General features: G+C 36.5%; 1 long non-coding RNA gene across 1 annotated transcript; it reads right to left on the bottom strand.

Moving 5' to 3' along the window:
* Positions 1-833: 833 nt before the first annotated feature.
* LOC139953392 (uncharacterized) lies at positions 834-22,699 on the bottom strand. The gene is made up of 3 exons (XR_011787968.1): positions 22,630-22,699; positions 9,479-9,547; positions 834-1,182 (listed from the first exon to the last, which is right to left on the bottom strand). It is a non-coding gene; the product is annotated as an uncharacterized lncRNA (long non-coding RNA).
* Between the last annotated feature and the right edge of the window lie 94 nt (positions 22,700-22,793).

The raw sequence follows: 22,793 nt of genomic DNA, 5'->3' as shown, positions 1-22,793 counted from the left end.
ATGAATGTGTACAATGTATAAAATCTATTTTGAGATCTTTGTGTTGGTTGAATGACTAACTATTCTATGCATGAGTAACTTTGAGAAGACCGGCTTTTGATGAAAATAACCAAATTGTGCACGGCTGTTTTTTATTCATTTCGACAATTTATGTAAAGGTATAGTTGAGAAGTCCGGCTTTTGATGAAAATAACCAAATTGTACATGGCTGTTTTTTATTCGTTTTGACAAGTTATGTAAAGGTTTATTAGGTCCCATACATGTTTATTGGCTGGTTCTGTGGTAACAGGAATGGAACTGACTTGATATGGGTTTGTTTGTGTGTTTTTTGAAAAGCATTGGAGCATATAAATGCTGTGGTATGACACTGCTCTAGAATCAACAAGGTCAGGGGTTCGAGTCCCACCCGAGTCATGTGCCTGTGATTTTTTTTTTCACAGAATTCGGGTAAGTACTGAGTATACAGTGCTAACACACACAATTAATTTTAAAATAATTTAAAAAATAATTTTTTTATTGCTGTGGTTGGTTTAAGCCATTATACATGTCCACTTTCGGTAAACAGTATTGTCCAAGTCCCACACTTCGTGTATCACAACTTATCTATAAAACAACAAACCTGTGAAAATTTAGGCTCAATCGGTCATCGGAGTCGGGAGAAAATAACGGGAAAACCCACTCTTGTTTCCGCGCGTTTCGCCGTGTCATGACATGTGTTAAAAATAAATCCGTAATTCTCGCTAACGAATTTATATTGTTTTTACCGTTTTCTCAAAAAGTAAAGCATTTCATGGACTAATATTTCAAGAGAAGTCTTTCACCATTACCTTCTGTAAACCCTGTAAATTATTTGTAAATCTGTGAACTTTTATTGTTTTTTTTCTGTACCGAAAGGGTCCAATGGCTTTGAGCAAATTAGCTTGATAATGATATGTGAAATTCCCTCCTTTAGTGAACCCTACGACTCTTCAACCATTTTGAGGATCTTTGGATCTTTTATCCTGCACCCTGATCCTCTGTAATGTCAGCTCCTCATCTTGTCTTCACATAAGATCCTAAGTCAGTCTCAGACTCTCAGGTCAGATGCTGAGGACTTAATTGCAAGTGATGAAGCTCTAAAGACGCTATTCAGGAGAGTTGGTTTTTCACAGGACTCAGGAAAGATACAGTGCTAACACACATCTGTGTATGGGTAAAAAATAAAATATATATTCTTTATCCCGATGCAAATTTAAAGACAGTGGACACTATTGGTAATTGTCAAAGACTAGTCTGCTCACATGGTGTATCTTAACATATGCATAAAATAATAAACCTATGAAAATTTGAGCTCAATATTGGTCGTTGAAGTTGCGAGTAATAATGAAAGAAAAAACACCCTTGTCACACGAAGTTGTGTGCTTTCAGATGCTTGATTTTAAGACCTCAAATTAAAATTCTGAGGTCCTGAAATCAATTTTCTGGAAAATTACTTCTTTCTCAAAAACTATGTCACTTCAGAGGGAGCCGTTTCTCACAATGTTTTATACTATCAACAGCTCTCCATTACTCGTTACCAAGTAAGGTTTTATGCTAATCATTATTTTTTAGTAATTACCAACAGTATCCACTGCCTTTAACATCTATTTTAGAGAGTTGGTTCATAAAAGACACAGATGAGAGTTAGTGAAAGATATTCTTGACTTATAAACGCTGATGAATTTATTCCATATCAAACATGTGCATAACTTAAGTGGATTTCATAGACGTAAGTTATTCCTGTGGGATGCAATTACATGAGTTTTTGTGTGTGTTGCTCCGCGAACAAAGGAGCTCGTTAGCCATTTCATTGAAAATGACATGGCTAGGCAATTCCTGAGGGATGGTTTGATGGAAAAGCAATCAGGAAATGTGACATTTTGACAAACAAAAAAGAGAAAAATACATCAAACTGTCTCTCCATGACATGTTATTATTAAAATTAACAACTTGAAAGTTATTATGTAAAGATTGTGGAGGAGTGAAATGCCTCAAGCCATTGTACTGTTTGTTGTTGTACAATTTAATGGATATAAAACAAAACTCACATTTCGTAAAAATGCATCCTTGTGGAGTATTCTTTTGTTCTTTCCTTTGTCCATGCACATATACTTTATACACAAAGTTCCTTGTGGAGTAGTCCCCATCCAGTCTTAAGAACTCCCCTTATAATTTTGAGATATGTTTATTGTTCTTGTACTTCGATAAACTTGTTTAAAGCCATTATACACTTTCGGTAAACAGTATTGACCAAGTCCCACACTTCGTGTATCACAACTTATATATAAAATAACAATCCTGTGGAAATTTAGGCTCAATCGGACATCGGAGTCGGGAGAAAATAACGGGAAAACCCACTCCTGTTTTCGCGCGTTTCGCCGTGTCATGACATGTGTTTATAACAAATCCGTAATTCTCGTTAACGAGAATTTATATTGTTTTACCGTTTTCTCAAAAAGTAAAGCATTTCATGGACTAATATTTCAAGAGAAGTCTTTCACCATTACCTTCTGTAAACCCTGTAAATTATTTGTAAATCTGTGAACTTTTTTTTGGTTTTCTGTACCGAAAGGGTCCAATGGCTTTAAATAAATCTGAACAGCATCATTATTTCACCCAGTGACTGAGCCAAGTGATCCCTAAATAAAATGGTGTATCCCTTGATAGTATTATTTCTATGTTAATGTTAAAACTCCTGATCCAAACCCCTGTCAAACGCAGAGTCAGGGTGCCATTTTTCATATAGACTCAAATAACCTTGCTATAGATTTCATCAAAGGAGAAAAACTTGACAGATGGTTCCGGCCCTGCACCTCACTAATTGACTCAGTGCCGACGTCGACATGAATGTGAAAGAAATCAATTGAGCATTGAGAATACTAAGGCTTGTAAAGCGAATTGTTTAAAAGCTAATGCATAGTGCGTGACCGGCAACTCGGTCGGGGGATGGCTTTGGAGTCAAAATGAATTTTAGTTTTAGCTGCGGCCATTATCAATCAATTTATGTCAAGAGATTATTTTGCGCATGGCGTCGCAAAAAATTATCGGCAATTAAAGTTTGATTCTTGGTTGAGTTCGTACTTGCTAATTTTGGTATGATTGTTGTGGGTGAGGGTAGATTTCTGATGAAATGGTTCAGTTAATGCATGGTTTTTACCACTGCAAACCCCAGTAAATGGAACAGCAATAAAGAACAATATTTTTCATTGAGTGGACTACTGGAAAATTAATTTAATTTCAATCCAGAGACACTTGGGCCATAATTATTCGCATGGAAACTCTGCAAGAATTTTATTTTTTTGTACAGACCCTCAAGTGCTTGTGCACAACAATGCATTGAGACTTGAGAGACCTATTTGCAATGCAGACTATCGTAATCAGATTATCATCCAGCAAGATTTGCTCAAGTTACAGTTTTGTTTTGAAAACAATGAAAAACTGTTTTATTAATTTTGGTTTTTACCAATACACCAATGTGTGTTAGCACTGTATACTCAGTACTTTCCTGAGTCCTGTGAAAAAATATCACAGGCATGTTACTCGGGTGGGATTCGAACCCACGACCCTTGCAATTCTAGAGCAGTGAATATACAGTGCTAACACACATTGGTGTAAGGGTAAAAACCAACAAATTTATTTTTTATCCCGATGCAAATTTAACATTATTAAAAACTGTTTTAAATAAAGAAGAAATATATTGCTTATTTTATAGAGGCATCAACTTAACTGCGACTTTTGTGGGGTCTACTAAAGCCCTGATGTTCACACCAGACAAATTTTCCCTTGGAAGTTGATCTGTTCACCGTGATTGAAATGCCAAACCTAGCAAACTCCTTGGGAAAAACCATGGAAAAACCATTTCCCAGGAAATAGACCCTTGCTTGTGATTAGGGTTGGGCCATAATAACCTTGTGGTTAATTAGCATACCAGAGTGTAAATTTTTTCCAGAAAAATCACATCCAACGAATTTTCCGGGAGTTGACACTGTTCACACTTGAGATGCCAACCCCAGCAAACTCCTGGGAAAAACCATTTCCCAGGAAGTCGATCCTATTGGGATTGGGAGAAGGGTTGAGCCAAATGACCTTGTGGTTAGCATTCTTCCAAGAAAAATTACATCAAACTCCTGGGAAGAACCATTTCCCAGGAAAAAGCTACCCGCTGAGAGTAGGGTAAAGCCAACCTTGTGGTTAGCATACCAGAGTGTAACATTTTCCCCAGAAAAACCACATCAACCAAACAATTGGCAGGCTATAATTAAGGGGGTTAAAATTCACCAGGAATTTCTTTGGGTTTTACTTCCTGGAAATTGTCTAGATAGTGCAAAGATGGTTTTCCTAAACTTTTGGTGTCAACTGAAAATTTTTCACTGTAGGATAAGCGCTGGTATAATGCCTGAGCTTTCAAGTTGCAACTTATAATTGTTGTTTTGCTAATTAACAATCCTCAATTCGAAAACAGGTGCTAATCTTAATGAGGTTTAGACAAGGTGAGTTGAGTGACGCAAGCTTTCTGTAGCCCCAGGGTGTTATGCCAACCTTGTCATATTTCTCCAGGATCTATATAATAAATAAATAAGTCTTGTTTTTTTAATTGCGAATGCATTTCTATTACGAATTCCATTCAATTTCCCAGTTGTGTACAACCTATCTGAATTTATTGTACGTTCAATACACACATCCCCTTGTATTTCTTTTGTATAACTTATTTATTTATTTGCTTTGTTTATTCTATATTATCATGGTATTTCGGTTTTTTTTTTTTTTTTTTTTTTGGGGGGGATGCTTTGTTCATTATTTAGACACTTGTTTGTGTGTTGTTATGTTGATGTATTTTTATTGTTGAAGGATTGTGATGAAATTTGTGTTGGAGCTGTTGACTATTTTTCTTAGTCCTTTCTTGTTGGATGGAGAGGAATCAATAGGCCTATGTGAACTTCAAGGTTTTTTTTCTCCCAGGATGTCAATTTGTGTTTATTTTTCAACAAACCCTTTGTGCTCAGTGCAAAAAATAACGATAATTGCCAAGAATACTGCGAGTAATTTGCTCCTACTGCCCACAGGGGAACTCTTCTCAACTTCCTGATTGAAGGATTACAAAGCAAACTCTATTGACCAGATTTAGGATTATCCATGGATTATCCGACCAGATTATTGGCCTGGTATTATACTCAAAGGAAACCCACTGGACACTACTATAGTACCACCATAAGTCTTTCTCATTAAGCGAGTTTAGCAACTGATGCATGGGTGTAAAAAGACCTCACCGAAATTCTTTAGTATTTAGATTTCTTTCTATACTGCCTATATTGCTTGAGCAATGCAAACCCTGGTTATCAAAGACCAGTCAAAAATGACTCAAAGAATCGTAACAAGCTTATCAGCGAAAAAAAAAAAAAAGTTTGTGATTACCAATCCATATGTGCAACAAACCGACCTACTTCAGAGCGACCGCTTGAAAGTTTGTAAAGAAAAGACACAAAGTACATGGTTGGATAGGTAATTTAATGATAATAGTGTCAGTTTTAAAAGCTCACTGGTTACAAAAGGTCATCCTCATACCCGTAGAGATCCACTAGAGAGATATTTCCCTCTGAAGTACTACTAAAGTCAACAAAATGGCACGAGAGCCCCACAAATCATTCTTGCTTCTTTCGATTTTTACAATAGAGATGAGCCTTATATGAATATGCTCATGTTATCATTGTTTTCACGAGGAGCCACTTATCTTAAAATGACACTTAATGCTACTACGGTAAGGGGCTATGCCAATCATTGCATTTTGTGTTTTCACAAAAAAGTCACGCCCCCAAAGATGATTGTACTAAAACACATCTTAGGCAATCTCGGTGGTCAAGTTGGTAAGACACAAATTAGAATTGCAAAGTCTTGGGTTCGAATCCCACCCGCAGGCCCGGGAAAGTACCAAGTATACAGTGCTACCACATATCGGTGTAAGGGTAAAACCAAAACGAATATTCTTTATCTCAGATGCAAATTCAACATCACTTAAATGATTGCAATACATTGGAAAAGAAGAGCGAAGATGTAGGGCAAATTGTTTTGAGGTTTTCTGAAGAACCACTTACATAAAATGTGCATATCCCTCCTATGTAAAACAATCAGATGGTCATCTCACTTTTGAGGTATCTGGCTAATAGTTACTAATGGCTATGATCCAATAGGCTGTTTGGAAATAAATCATTTCATCATAAAGAGGTTACACTTTTACAGAATCATATGACAGGTTTTTAAACTGCAAACCATGGCTTTGGAGGCAGATTTGTGGTTTTAAAAGCATAGTGTAAAATGTAAATCCGAATCACCATTTTTGACTTGGTTCTTTGTGAAAATGGTGATGAAAGTTCCTTACAATAGCAGTTGTTTATTGATTTCCTTCAATCAGTCTACCTAGCATTTAAAGAGGCATTTTTTACAAGTTGGTTGTGGACTGTTTTACTGAAAACTAGAGATGGGAATTAATTAGCTTTACCAAAAACCAATGGCAAACTGTCCCTTTAAACAACATTTGTGATATATTTTAAGACTTGTTGACTAAAAGGCTATGTGTTTCAAAGGTGAGATATAGTAATTTATTGCAGGGTTAACAAATAATGGAGTGCACATTGTAAAAGTAGGATAAAGAGAGGACAAGCTTCTAATGCATGGCCCCGAGACACTCAGTTTATACACCATGAATGCATTTTGTTGTTGCACACCATTTACTTTGATTATTGAACTCTCTCTGCAGGTACGAAGGTTCCTACCCTATTGAAATCCATGACACATAGCGAGGCTTGAAGGTCAAAACTGAATTTCTATGTTACTGTTATGTGAACCTGCATTTATTGTTTTCTGCATTCTTTATTGAGAATGATGACAGCAACTTAGAGGCAGTGGACACTATTGGTAATTGTCAAAGACTAGCATTCACAGTTGGTGTATCTCAACATGTGCATAAAATAACAAACCTGTGAAAATTTGAGCTCAATCGGTCATCGAAGTTGCGAGATACAATGAAAGTAAAAAACACCCTTGTCACACGAAGTTGTGTGCATTAAGATGGTTGATTTCGAAACCTCAAGTTCTAAATCTGAGGTCTCGAAATCAAATTCTTGGAAAATTACTTCTTTCTTGAAAATTATGGCACTTCAGAGGTAGCCGTTTCTCGCAATGTTTTATACTATCAACCTCTCCCCATTACTCGTTACCAAGAAAGGTTGTATGATAATAAGTTTTTTTAGTAATTACCTCAAGTTTAGAATTTGAGGTCTTGAAATCAAGCATCAGAAAGCACACAACTTCATGGGACAAGGGTGTTTTTTCTTTCATCATTATCTCACAACTTTGACGACCGATTGAGCTCAAATTTTCACAGGTTTGTTATTTTATGCATGTGTTGAGATACACCATCTGTGAAGACATAGTGTCCAATGCAATTTTGTTATATACTCTTTCAGAGTGAACCTTTAGACATGAGATCATCAGAGTTAACTGTCCCTGATTCTGCAGGAACTTCCCTGAAAATAATCAAATCTTTTCATGTTCTGATGAACAAATTTTAAAAATCTCCCTGATTATATGGAAGCTTTTTTGGCTAATCTAACGAGAAAACCAACCCTTGTTTCTGCACGATTCGCCGTGTCAGGACATGTGTTTACAATAAATCCGTAATTCTCGTTATTGAGAATTGATAATTTTTTAATGTTTTCTCAAAAAGTAAAGCATTTCATGGAATAATATTTCATGAGAAGTCTTTTACCTTTACCTTCTGTAAACCCTGTAAGTTATTTGTAAATTTGTGAACTTTTTTTCTATTCCGAAAGTGTAAAATGGCTTTAAGAAAAATGCAATAAATAGACATTTCAAAGAGGAACTTATGCCTCAAAGTCAAAAGTTAAATTCAATGCCTTTTGATTGAAAATCTTCAAAAATCAGAAGTTAACTACAAAAGAATCCTGTAAAAAGTTACCCATATTGTGACATTATTGGATATTTTTGTATGACCATTGACAATATTTACCCTGGAAGGGTATTAGTTGGCACTTTTAAACATTTTTTTAACATTTCAAATGGGTATAGACTTGTAACCATTTCATCCCACCTTCATAAGGACTCTATCTTTTGGATAATGATTTGATCATAAGATACTTGACCTTCAACCATTAGATACCATCATATGTACAATCATCTCCATGCACACACAGAAAAGTGTCTATTGTTAGACCCATTTTTTTTCTATTTTTTGGTTAAACATCTGGGGGAAAAGTAACCTGAAACAAAAAGGCTGTTTTGTTTTTGAACTAAAAATACTCTGGCAACATGGGAAACATTACAATATTCCGGACATGACCTTTGCTTTTACCCTTTAGGTTAAGTGGAAGTAGGTCAAAGTTGACAGCCACTAATGGGCATTTTTTGACCAAAGGCATGCTTCCAACTACTAGTCTCCCATGGGTTTTAAATTATTTAGTGGAACAGTGAGTTTTCCCTGAACGGGTAAAACCTTTTGGTTTTAATATTGTTTTAGAAATTAGTACAATCACCAATCTACAATGCTCAGTAAAGTCAATGGTGCAACCACAATGGACGGTTACTTAATTTCCGTTGAGCAAAACAATATTGTCAAATGTGAAACTATCATGGAGAGGAAGGAAATAGCCTTCTATGATATCAATCTTCTAGATGAGAAAACAGTATGTGTCTGTGTTTTGAAGGCAAGGAAAAAAAGTCCTGAGCAAAGAGACTTTTGCACACAATGATGGATTAATTTTGGTTTTGGTTTTACAGTAACTACATGTAGGTCATAATCTTAGTATCAGAAATTAGTGATATTTATCCCCTAAGTTGGAAAGATTTGAGACTTTTGCATATAAAGCTTGATTAATTTTGGTTTCGGTTTTACAGTAACAATGAAGGTTCATAATTTCAGTATCAGGAATTAGTGATATTTAACCCTGTAATGTGGATAGATTTGAGACTTTTGCATATTATATAAATCTGGATTTATTTAGGTTTTGGTTTTACAGTAACAATGTAGGTCATAGGGGAATTAGTTATATTTATCTCATAACTTGGAAAAATTCTTGAGACTTTGGCATAATGCTGGATTGACTCGAGTTTTGGTTTTACATTACACAATCTCTGTATCAGGAAAAAGTGAGACTTATAGTTGTACCATAACTTATCGCAAGAAACATGGCAGAGCGTGGCGGGGCATTTTGTTGCAGGGAGGGGTTTGGGAGCCAGTTTGCAGAATTATGACTACCAGTAATATTCACTATTTCATGCCCGGACGGACATCATTGAATTCAATCAAGTAAAAAGTAACCCTGTTTTAAAAGGGCTTAATAAAACAAAATGACTGAATTTCAGTCTACCTGACTTAAGGCTTCAATTGCTGAAGGTGGCTCAAAATACCAAATGAAAAAAAAAAATATTTGGGAGGAGTGTCACTTACCCTCGTCACTCTCTTGCGGTCTTAGTCTTTTTGCAAGCATTTCCTTTAAGAACTTTGTTGTAACAGTTCCTGTAAAAAATAAGTTTAGATAAGCTTCAAAACCAGTACAACCCACGCTCTTTGAATAAAAGACCCAACCCAAACTTTCAAGAATTTTCCAATTGGAAGCGATGGTATTTCAACAATTTTCCTCAAGGAATAAAACAACACTATATATTAGCAGGGTCAAATTTCATAGAGCTGCTATAAGCATAGAATATTGCTTTAAAATGTTCTGCTGAGCAGAAGTTAGCAGGATACCAGTCATAGGATGTGCAAGTGGTGTAGTATTTTGGCTGCTAACATTTTGTTGCACTTAGCAACTTTTTCAGCTTAAGCAGCTCTATGAAATTGGGCCCAGATGTTTCTAATGAAATCCATCACCATGATGGAACATTTGGGGTTACCAAAGACAGTCCAGGTAAAGCAGGGATTGTCCAAAGAGGTTGAGCAAAATAAAATTGAATTCATAAGGATGCAGAAACTGTTGAAGTGAGTGGTTCTAACACAGTGCAAGAGAGGTTGCATAAGATGGTTATTGCATCACTCTGCAATTGCCTTCTTATTCTTCAAAATAAATGAAAAGGAGTGAGGCTTGAAGGACTACTGAATTTTCATTCCAACCAGCAGTGTATTCTCTTTTTAGAACCATGCCAAAAAAACTCTTCCCAACGGTGTAATGTTTTGGAGAAAACAACAAAAACAGTTAATCGTGTGTTAATAAGTGTATGATTATTCTTACCAGGTTTCTTTCCATTGGGGAAATCGAAATAATCACAAGTAATCAGGGCCTTCAGCATATTTTCTACTAGTGTTACTTGAGAAATGTTCCCCTGAAAAAAAGTACTCTCAGTAAAATTTCAGATTGAAACAAAAAGTCTTATATAAACGAGTATTGTTGGTCAGTACCAAACATGTACATTGTATCTATCTTTAAGTCATAATTTTGTTGTTTACTTCCAAATCTGTTGGCCATGATGGTCGCTGTCCAGACACAGTCTGGATTACAGCCAACTTTAAAACCCATCATGAGATGTGACAGTAAAGATGGATCATGTAATGATTAGGCTAAAACTCCCCAGCAGAAAGAGCGGAAACTGTCAAAATGAAAGTGATAGGACACCCGAAGTTGGAGGATTGGAAGGATGATGAGCCAAAGGCCCCTCTCGGCCAAATACTGTCCAGGATCTCAGTTGTTTATGATGGCAAACTTGAATACAATGTATTCCATATCAGGATATAGTGGTTTCAGTTTGAATCATGGTGCATGAAACTTCAGTGAAAAAGTAAAGTTGACCTTGCAGTGTTATTTTTTAAAGAAATATAACTTTTATTGAGACTGTTCTTGGATGGTTGTCTTTTGATGTGTGGTGCCCCACGCTCTGAAAAGAGCAATCAAAATCATGGAGGTCAGAAAGTTACAGGTGTATAAGACAACCATGTTTTACACCCATGAGGTCTTTTAGCTATCAGATAGTTAAGTTTTACAAACTACATCAATGATAAAAAAAATTGGGGGGATTTTTACCCACTACACTAATGCAGAACTCAACAAGCACCCATTATAATAAATATGCTGTCAAAAAGTCATTGCCTCACATAATGAGTGCATGCTGGAAGTTTTTGCTACTTCCCACAGGGCTGGTGATTGGAAGGAAAAACGACAAGACTGCAGAGGTCGATTTCACAAAGAGTTAGCACTCGTCTTATCTCGAGTTATGACGAGTAGCTCGTCTTAACTTAGGATTAATCATAAGGTCTTCATGCTAAAGTGCAGGGTTGGGACTCGTCCTAAGTCCTAAGATTAGTCTTAAGTTAGGAAAAGTTTTGTGAAATCAACGGCAGGGCCTGTAGCTCAACATTTTTACTGGACCAATAGTTCTCTCACAAGGCCAGAAATAAAATAGAGAACAACTTCCTGACGCATGGCACTGTTGTATTTAGCATCTGTCTTATTTGAACGAGAACTAAGGCATGTTTGGGAAGTTCTATCTAATATTTGTCTTTACTTAATTTGGTCCTCCTGATGGCTTATCACTAAAAAATTAAGGGAAAAACCCTGTAAAATGGTTTAGGTTGTGGGTTTGAATCCCATGTGTGTGGTATGCCTGTTGACCAACTTTCACCGGAAATGGGAAAGTACTTAGTATATATCTTGATGCACATTGGATGGTGTGTTTATTAAAAAAAATAGCAGATCTAGGTAAAAAGATTAATTAACAAAAACATCCACGAGCATGCACTTTCCCAAGGAGCCAAAAGACACTTCCAGCTAAAGCTTCTGAAAGACAGGGAGATATTCCGATAACTTCACAGCAGACACTAAGCCTGGGGCTTAATCATAACCTTGGTTTAGCAGGGGAAAAAAAAAGTTGGTCAAGCTTCCTCTTTGTTGAAAAAAATGAGCTTCTTTCCCATCAACTTTTCCTCCCGGTTAAACCCTATAGAATCCTTGGGATTAGAGCTAATATTGTGAAGCAACAAGCTACAGAGAACCTTTTGTTAGTTTGTCAAATCATCCCAGGCACAGCACCAAAGATGTGGCATTTTTTTTGACAGTGCTTCTCATTAACAGATGGATCGCTGTAATTTATTTACAAAGCTCCATTACGTCAGTGTCGCCATGGAAATGGCAGCTTTATTTGCCATTATTATTGTTTGCATCATGATTGAGTTTCTTGGTTGTAAATTGAGGAGGAAAAAATTCTCATTGTGCAGAGGTCCCACAGGTAAACCTTGATTAAAATAATGTTGAGATTATTTGAGCCTTGAGGCAAAAACATGGCTTTTAGTTTTCATTTGGGAAGTATTTATTCTGTCAGGCCATGTTTTCAAGAAGGGTATCTGCAATGTAACTTTGTTAATTTTCTCAAAACAAGTGACCCTATGTCAAGAACAACTGACATGATTTATACACCTTATACATCAAATGTTTTCCATTCACACTGTGATATTTCTCAGTAAATGGTCAAAACAGTTTAAGTTTTGTCAAGAAAATTTAACCCTAGAAGCATAACCGACAGTAACGCTTCTCAGATTCAAATATGGGGGGGGGGGGTATAAAAATTGAGACATTTTTCCATGTCCACATTTTGAAGTGATGACTCTGGCTTTACACTATCGAAAGCTGGTGTACTTCTACACCAAGTAAGTGTTTTATTGGCATTAAAAAGTGATTACCGAACTATGAATTCCCTATAAAGGCAATGGACATTATTTATAACTACTCAAAATAATTGTTAGCATAAAAACTGACTTGGTAACAAGCAATGAAGAGCTGTTGATAGCATAAAACATTGTGAGAAACGGCTCCCTCTAAAGTAACATAATTTTTGAAAAAGAGGTAATTTCTCACTTAAAAAATTCAGTTGAATTCGAGACCTCGGCAGAGGTCTGGAATTCAAGCATCTGAAAGCACACAACTTCGTGTGACAAGGGTGTTTTTAATTCCATTATTATCTCGCAACTTTGACAACCAATTGAGTTCAAATTTTCACAGGTTTGTTATTTTTGTGCATTTGTTGCGATACACCATGTGAGAAGACTGGTCTTTTACAATTAGATTACCAAAGGTGTCCAGTGTCTTTAAACATACTATTTGTTTTATTTTTTATTTATTTATTTCCAAGCTAACAGTACATACAAAGAATAGGCAATACAAATATGACTACACAGAGAACAAGCCTGTGGATAACCAAAAAGCGAAAATAATCACTATCTAAAGGCGATCAAGACCTACTACTAGAACTACATATAACTTTTGAATCTACTAAACACCATGAACTATCAAGCCTGAGGTGCCAGGCAGCCACATGTTACGTCAAACTGGATACAAATTTGACAAATATTATGACAAGGTGGTCCATTAATCATTCTTGAAAATAAACTTGTACCAAAATAAAACCCTGTGACCCCGTTCACACATGTGGGAGCTGTGTGGGCTCTGGAATTATGTTTGTATTGCCATTGGGTTGGCTTAATGGTCTTGAACTTCAGAAAAGGGGCAGGTCGATTTTCAGGAGTGAGAATTAGATGTGGCGATGTTTTATGAAGATGGGAGGGGATAGGATGGTAGTAAGGGATTATTTTGATTTTATTGTGGGACATAATACATAAAGCCTTGAAAAACAACATGCATTAATATGGAAGGTTACAAACCCCTCATGTTTTTGTAGAATACATTATACTAGTTTATTAAACCCCACCCCACTCTGATGATTTGTCTGATGGTCCATTCCAACCATAGGTAGAAGCAATAACTGGTTTGTGGTAAGCTTTATACTTTACCAATAAAATAGCAATAGGTTATTGACATTATATTATTATTATTGGGAAATTAAGTAAACAGAATGATTTGAATAAAATATTTGTTCCCCATTGGTTTGTGTACAGTACAAATATTCAATGTAATTTGTTTGTGGCTTGAAGGGGGAGGGGCAAGTGTTTGGAGCAGGGGGTCTCAAGTCTTCCTTTCCTCCAACCCCACCCCCCTCCCCTATCTGGCTGCACCACCTGTTATTCCATCTGCTATAGTCAGTGACATTGCAGAAAGTTATCTCACCATCCTTCTCAAAGTGGGATGGAAACATTAGCTTGCATGATGTGTATGATGGATACATCAGTCTATACTGAGGAGACAGATCTAAGTTCCATGCCAACAAGTCTAGCATCTTGATAGGAGCAAAGTTGAATGATTTCTTGAGCTAGGAAGATCTGGGTTGGTGAAAAACAACACTGTAACAACCCTATGTGCCTGTTAAATGCAAAGTAGACCTTTGGTTTTCAGTTGATGGTATAAAACATTGTGAGAAACGGCTCCCTCTGAAGTGACATAGTTTACGAGAAAGATGTAATTTTCCACAAATTTGATTTCGAACCTCAGATTTAGAATTTGAGGTCTCAAAATCAACCATCTAAAAGCACACCACTTCGTGTGACAAGGGTGTTTTTTTCTTTCATTATTATCTCGCAACTTCAACGACCGATTGAGCTCAAATTTTCACAGGTTTGTTCTTTTATGTATATGTTGAGATACACCAAGTGAGAAGACTGGTCTTTAACAATTACCATTAGTGTACACTGTCTTTAAGCTGTTTACTTCTAGAGGATATTTAGTTTATGTCAGTTCCGCATTGAGTGTTCCAGTTTTCTATTTGATTTTTATGTGTTTTTAGTTTATGTTTTGATGGGTTTTTTTTTGACCAAAACAAAAACTTAGGCTTGTGCCTATAATAGCTTGAGACTTGAGGCCACTAGTCTATAACAGTCTACAAAGCTTCCTCACATGAGAAAAGACTCAAATAAAACAGAGGTTTTTTTCCTAAGTCGTACCAGCCTGTCGTTTGTCAATTCAATTGACAGTTAATGTACATTGTAGGGTATAAACATTTGGTAGGGGTACAAATTTGATACATTCATGCTCGTATATTTCTAGCACAACACATTTCCTATGCAATGATAACATGTTGGAACCATTAAATTTTCGCTTATATTGTTTCATTTCAATTAATAGGATGAAATAATAACTCTTTTGATGGCTGGTGTTAAAATGCACACCTGTGCTGGGCTGTTATTTTTTGCCAGTAAAAGTTAAGCTAAAATATCAATCTGTCATTTATCTCCAAAACAAGCTACATTATTTTGGTTGACTGATATTCATGAGAAAGTTGTAGAAGGGGAAGGTTTCCCATTGACTTTGTTAGTGTAAGCCAGCTGCACCAGTTAGCTTGTCTTTTCCCAAGTCCGCCTGTTTTTTACCAAATCCTTTTCAAAATTGAATTAGCCATCGGGACCACTTTTTGACTGGTCCTTAATTGATTTAACTATTAATAAACCAGTTAATTTTAGGGAGAACACTGGAACAATAATGATGTTATTATATTCAAGTAAACTCCTGAGTGTTTACTGCTGAAACTTCGATTGGGCAATTGGGTTAAAGTCACAATGATGACACAAAACTGGATCCCCCCCCCCAAAAAAAAAAAAAAAACACAGAGAAAAAGAACCAGCAAAAAAAAAACACCATACATTACATGTATGTTTTTTTTCTTCAATTAGTTACATTTTCCCCCACTTTGTTTCATGAAAACCTTGAAGTGAAGTTTGGAATAACTAGTTCTCACCAAGAACTTTTCATCCATTGCATTTTCAATAGACCCTCATATACATGTTTGCAAAAGAGCCACAGAGCTTGGACTTCCTGCAGGCATGATATTTTGCATTTTATTGAGATTCCAAAACAGCTTTATTAACTTTTAATAACTTACATGGGGCAAATGTCATAAGTCTTAAAATTATGGAAGATTATCAGAAAATGTAAAACTTCCCAAACAATTGGTCCAGTGTGGTATCTTGCCTGCCAAAAATGCCATGCAATGTACAAGGTGACTGTCTTGTTCACAAAGTCACAGGGTCTAGGATATTGAAAAGTTTCCATGAAATTTTGAAACATTGAACACTCCAGCATGACCCCCCCCCCCTGGTAGCTCACTGAAACTATTTTACAAAACCATCCAAAACTGACGTTTTCAGAGAAATCTACGATATTGAAACTGATATAAATCTAAGTTGAATTTGTTTGCTCTCAGTTTCCAAGGGCTTGTCTAAAACAACTCTGAAATAAAGTAAAAAATTATGCCATACTTCTTATTTCCGGTGAGTCAGAGATTCTTCCACAAAAACTTCATGTTTGAGTGTGTGGTTTTTATGGCTTTTTTAGCGTCAAATATTTTGTCAATATACTTTCCTCAAGGACCTTCCTCTAGCAACCCGACTGTGGTAGTACTCATGGTCGTTGTTATTTATATTGCGCATGGTGAATGCATTTCATTGTCATCAGCATTATTGTATATTTCCATATTTGGTGCTTCAGCAATACAATTTTCAAATTTAATATATTATTATATTTTGGAGTAATTCCATCATAATAATTTCCTTAATATTTCTTGATAATTCAATTATTCAATATTTTCATAGCTGTCGCAGGAGTTAAAGGTTTCAAACTCAATAGAATTATTTTCTTTTCAGTCATCACCAGGGAAGCATGAAAATCCATGGAATCTGTGGTCAAACTATGTGGGAAAGAAGCATAGAGTACAATACCCTACCTTGGCTTGACAGTTCATGGTGATAGGGGTCCCTCAAGCATTGGTTTATATCAAGCTGTGAAGTATGTAACTTGTGGGTCAGTCTTAATAGCTTAGGATTGTATGAGAATTGTTAAAGGCACTGGACACTATTGGTAATTTTCAAAAGACCAGTATTCTCACTCGGTGTGTCCCAACATGCATAAAATAACAAATCTGTGAAAATTTGGGCTCAATTGGTCCTCAAAGTTGAAAGAGAATAGTAAAAGAAAAAACACACTTGTTGCACAACTGTGTGTGCTTTCAGATGCATGGAAGGCTTCAGGCTTGTAGTCTTCTGATGTTTGAATATTTACCTCTTTCTCAATAACTACATTACTACATATAGCCGTTTCTCACAATGTTTTATACTTTCAACAACTCTCCATTGGTCATTACCAAGTAAGATTTTATGCTAACAATTATTTGTTAGTAATTACCAATAGTGTCTAGACGTCCAGTGTTTAAAAAAAAAATAATTGGGAATTGATGAAAGTTTTGCAGGTCAGTTGTATGTAAAATGTGAGGTGTGATTTAAAAAGAAAGTTAAAGTATAGGAGAGGACTTGTCTTCCAAGACCCAACAATGTGTCATCAGGACTTGGTAGTTGACAAAATCAGGACAAAAACATGGCTTTATTGTAGCTGAAAGTTTAACTGATGGACCAGAATTTTAAAGAGACCAGAATCAAAATGACAACAATGTTTTACACAGCTTAAAGCCAGTGTACACTATTGGTAATTGTCAAAGAATAGCCTTCGAATTTGATGCATCTCAACATACACAAACCTGTGAAAATTTGAGCTCAATCGGTCATCAAACTTGCGAGATAATAATGACCGAAAAAACACGCTTGTCTCATGAAGTTATGTGCGTTTAGATGGTTGATTTCGATACCTCAAATTCTGAGCTTGAGGTCTCGAAATCAAATTCGTAGAAAATTACTTCTTTTTCGAAAACTATGTCACTTCAGAGGGAGCTTTTTCTCACAATGTTTTATACCATCAACCTCTCCCCATTACTCGTCACCAAGTAAGGTTTTATGCTAATAATTGTTTTGAGGTATTATCAATATAATAGTGTCCACTGCCTTTAACATAATAATAAACTGCTTTGAAATAGCACTACAAAAAGATTTGTCCATGGAGCTATCTGATGAATGAATATACTCAACATCTCAACACCATTCTTGTCCAATCTTGAGTTTTCAGGCCCAATGCCCAATCCACCGAGGCCCTGTGTAAATTTTAAGCCCCAGTTATCCCCTTTATATTGAAGTTGACTTTTATTGCAAGACTTCATGCTGTGTGATTCAAATTGAAGGTCAGGAACTTGAGGGCATCTTCAATCAACTCCTGCATTGATGTATCATTTTGGAAATAGTTTTCACAGCATTAGATTTAGTGAGCAGAAGAAGCGAGGGGTGTTAGCTAGTTGACCTGTATGACCCATTACGCCTTGGATAATTCATTTCATCACTGGGTCAAATTGTTTAGATAATTTGATAAACAAGGTGGTGTCACACCCACTTCACTGTAACCTCCACTGGCCCACATGTTGTGGCCAGGCCGTCTGTATAGCAGCCATCGGACTCAAGTCCAATGGCCCAGTCATCTGGAGAGTGTGGGTTGAATCCCTGTCATGAAACTTATGTCCTTGAGTAAGACTTAACCATAAATTGTTCCCCTAGCCCAGGTGTATAAATGGGAGCAATACTGTTTTATCCCTCTCAGCTGTGTGGGATCAAGTAGTATTAATGTTACACTAATGATTAATGTTTGCCGATTGTTTATAGTATGCCTAATAATAATAATAATAATAATAATAATGAGGAATTTGCTACAGCGCCTTTTCCTAAGGATACAAAGCGCATACGAGAAAGAACAAACTTAATGGTTGATAACCGTAACAGTAAGTTTTTCTGAACTGAGAAATGGAGAGGGGTTCCTAAGATGTTGTGGCAGATCATTCCAGGCCTTTGGATCTGATGAAGGAAAAGACATCTCGCCAGCAAGCATGCTTTTTACTTGATGATAAGACAGATGATGAACGGGTAGTGCGAGTTGGGTCTTGATAAACAGGGATGAATCTTATAAAGTGCCTTGATCTAGCTACTAGGTCGCACTGTTATATAAGAACCCAACACTATTACTAGCATTATTAATAATATTCATTAGGCCCTGTGATGGGGTCGATTTCACAAAGAGTTAGGTTAGGACTAGTCCTAGGAGATATACAAAACTGGAGCTAGTCCCAAGTTAGGATGAGAACCTCCTAACTTGTTGTAAGTATAAAACTTGGTGAGAAACGGCTCCCTCTGAAGTAGCATAGATTTGAGAAAGAGGTAAATTCTCACTAAAAGAAATGAAAGACTTCTGCTAGCCAGAAGTCTTTTATTCCTATCTGAAAGCACACAGATTCGTCCAGCAAGGGTGTTTTTTCTCTCATCATTTTCTCGCAACTTCGATGGCCAATTTAGCTCAAATTTTCACAGCCTTGTTATTTTATGCTTATGTTGGGATACACCAAGTGAGAAGATCGGTCTTTGACAATTACCAAACGTGTACCTTCCCTTTTACTCTTTGTGAAATCCACCCACCCACTGGTTTCTTTTCTCCCACGCACAATCTAGCAACTGTTGGGCATCAATTGCCGTATGATCTTAAGGGCTACCGGTCACAATACTAGTCACTTATGGGGATCCCCCCGGTTTCATTACCAGAAAGATAAATAAAATTGGAGTTTGAATCTACAGCAATTATAAACATGCATTAAAGGCAGTGGACACTATTGGTAATTGTAAAAGACTAGCCTTCACAGTTCGTGTATCTCAACATAAGCATAAAATAACGAACCTGTGAAAATTTGAGCTCAATCGGTCATCGAACTTGCGAGATAATAATGAAAGAAAAAAACACCCTTGTCACACAAAGTTGTGTGCGTTTAGATGGTTGATTTCGAGACCTCAAGTTCTAAATCTGAGGTCTTGAAATCAAATTCGTTGAAAATTACTTCTTTCTCCAAAACCATGGCACTTCAGAGGGAGCCATTTGTCACAATGTTTTATACCATCAACCTCTCCCCATTACTCGTCACCAATAAAGGTTTGATGCTAATAATTATTTTGAGTAATTACCAATAGTGTCCACTGCCTTTAAACCAGATTTAAACTATTGAGAAAGCTTCCTCAAGAGTCCTGTGCAGGAGCTCCTTGCCAAAAACAGGCACCTCTTCCTGCCAAAACCCACAACTGGTTTGTTTACTCATCAAACAGATGAGAAAAATAACTTTCCTAACATCGCCTAATTAGGGCCTATAGAATGTTCAAGACATCACATCTGATGTTTACATTATCTCAATGCCATTTCTCTATTTTTTAGAAGTGACTGATTTTGGCATGTGCTATTTAAAGGTTTTAACAGATCTACCTAATTTACTTAAACACTTTAAACCCATTCCATAAACCCACAAGTGAAATATTTACTAATCAAACAAATGAGAATTGAGGGTTTTCAAAATATTATCTTACTATGGCCCATAGAATGTTCAAGACATCCCATCTAGCATCAAGGGTGATGTTTATGTTGTTCATTGCCATTTCTCTATTTTTGAAAAGTGGCTGATGTTGATGCGACATCAACACATCAAGGTCCCATAGAATGTTCAAGATTTCACATTAAGTTGACATCGAGGGTAATGTTTATGTTGTCTTCACTCTCAATGTCGTTGCAAGAATTGCAAAGGTCGTGGGTTCGAATCCCACCCGAGTAAAAATGCCTGTGATTTTTTTCACAGGACTCGGGAAAGTGCTGAGTAAACAGTGCTACACACATCGGTGTATATGGGTAAAAACCAAAAATTAATATTCTTTATCCCCGATGCAAATTTAACATCTATTAAAACATCAAGGTTGAGCCAGTTTACTGGAAATGATTTAAACCCATTCTGTCAAAACCCACAACGAAAGTATTTATGTTTACTGATCAAACACTCATAGAGGAGAAAAAGAGCTTTCCAAGTATCACTCCATTTTACTGTTAAAAATGGCCGATTTTGGCATGTGATATAACTTTTTTAAACAGATCAAAACTATTAAAAAACTCAGAACCCATTCTGCCAAAACCCACAACTGAATTATTTACCGATCAAACAGATGAGAATTGAGAGTTTTCAAAATATTATCCAACTAGGGCCCATAGAATGTTCAAGATTTCACATTAAGTTGACATCGAGGGTAATGTTTATGTTGTCTTCACTCTCAATGTCATTTCAAGAATTTGTTGATTTTGTAACGATTTGTCACATTTTTAAAGCAGATCCAACTACATAATACTGGGCAGCAATTTAAACCCCTTTCAAAATAACACCTAATAAGGGTCTTCATTTCTCAGACAGAATATTCGCAACAACACATCTCATCGATGAATTTCGGTTGTCCCCAATTATAATGAAATGACACTACATTCGGACATGTCAGATTTTGTCATGGGGTGGGTATCAGTGTTCACGCACATCCAACTGAATGTTATGTCAACCATTTAAATCTCTATATAAAAGTCCTTCATGAATTTAATGAGACTAGCAAAGTTATCAGCTTTGGGTTATCCTTGGGTAAAATTGTGCATTTTTATTCTATATAATTTAATTGGGGAAATGTCAATTTGTATATGTGCTCAGTGCTTGGTATAAACCAGACACTTTAAAGGGTCTATGTACCTTTTGTAGGACAAAAAAACACAATGTCCACAGATTTACACTAAACTTACAGTTTGAAGATAATGATAGTAGAAAGCTTCCCTGAAAATACTATGTGCTGAGGTGCTGTAGTTTGGGGGAAATGAGTAAAACAACGTCATTAAAATAACTTTCGTCTCATGAGGCGAAAATTATTTTAATCATTTACAAACGTATTTTCATGACATTGTTTTACTCATTTCTCAAAAACTACAGCACCTCATTAAGTAAGATTTGAAGGGAAGCTTTCCACTATCATTATATTCAAACCCTGTAAGTTTAATACAAATCTATGGACATTTTGAAAAAGTACCCAAATCCTTTAATTAGAGTTGAGGAAAAGAAACCCCTTTTGGTGGAGGGGGCAGGAGGGGAGGCGGCAGGAGGGGACGGCAATGATTCTGAACAGCAAGAGGGAGGCTCTACCGCCCAATCGTTAGGCCACTGTATCCGACTGCCACTTTCTCATGGATTTTTAATTCTTGAACTTTCTTTCACAAATAACCCTATCAAGGAACTTCCAAGTGACCATTTCATCAATGGCCAGAACTCTTTCATACTCATTCCCCAAAGGAACTAAAATTGTAAAAATGGTGTCAAGAAATCTGTAGATCTGGCAATGAAGCTGGTAATTCTGAGGTCTCGAATATGAGAAATTACTTCTTTCTCAAATACTAAGTTACTTCATTCAGAGGGAGCCGTTTATCACAATGTTTTATACTATCAACAGCTCTCGGTTGCTCGTTACCAAGTAAGTTTTTATGCAATTTGAGTAATTACCAATTGTGTCCTGCTGTGCCTTAAATTACACATACTAATAGTATAGTCTATTGTCCAGTGCCTTGGAAATTCACCGGGTCTCCTTTTCATCTATTTCTAGAAACTATTACAAGGCTCCCATATAGTTCCAACTCCAAGAAGTATTTTGAACAGTACCAACATTAAGTTAAATACACTTTCAAACCGTGATTTAAAGAAGCACTTTCACTTTTCACTCCCACTCGATCAGAGAATACAATACATTGCTCCGAATGGAGCGCCAATGAAAAAAGGCTCGGCACACACGACTGATTACAAAAGGACATCCCAAAACCTCAACTATCCCTGGCATGTTACTCTGGGCATGGGTCAGGTAGGGTCATCAAGCACAAGAAACCCTTCAACAAGAAAGGGATGAAAGGAGGGTTTATCACTGAGTGGGAAGAACAGGAAAGTGGGCGTAAGGGGGTACTTTAAAACTTGGACTATACTTACAATGATCCTAGGTGTGGTCGCGTGGTCTTTAGTCCAAAATGTCTTTTCCACACACTAGGGGAAATTATTCCCATTGACGACCTACACGGGTCACCTTCTTCGACCATTAGGCTAGTCTGGTTCCAATCAGCTCCTGTTTGTTTTGATATTTGTATTGGGTCAAT

This window comes from Asterias amurensis, chromosome 21 (genome assembly GCF_032118995.1).
Source record: "Asterias amurensis chromosome 21, ASM3211899v1".
NCBI lineage: Eukaryota > Metazoa > Echinodermata > Asteroidea > Forcipulatida > Asteriidae > Asterias > Asterias amurensis.
Note: the sequence above shows the minus strand (reverse complement) of the source record. Positions and strands in the feature narration are given on the sequence as shown.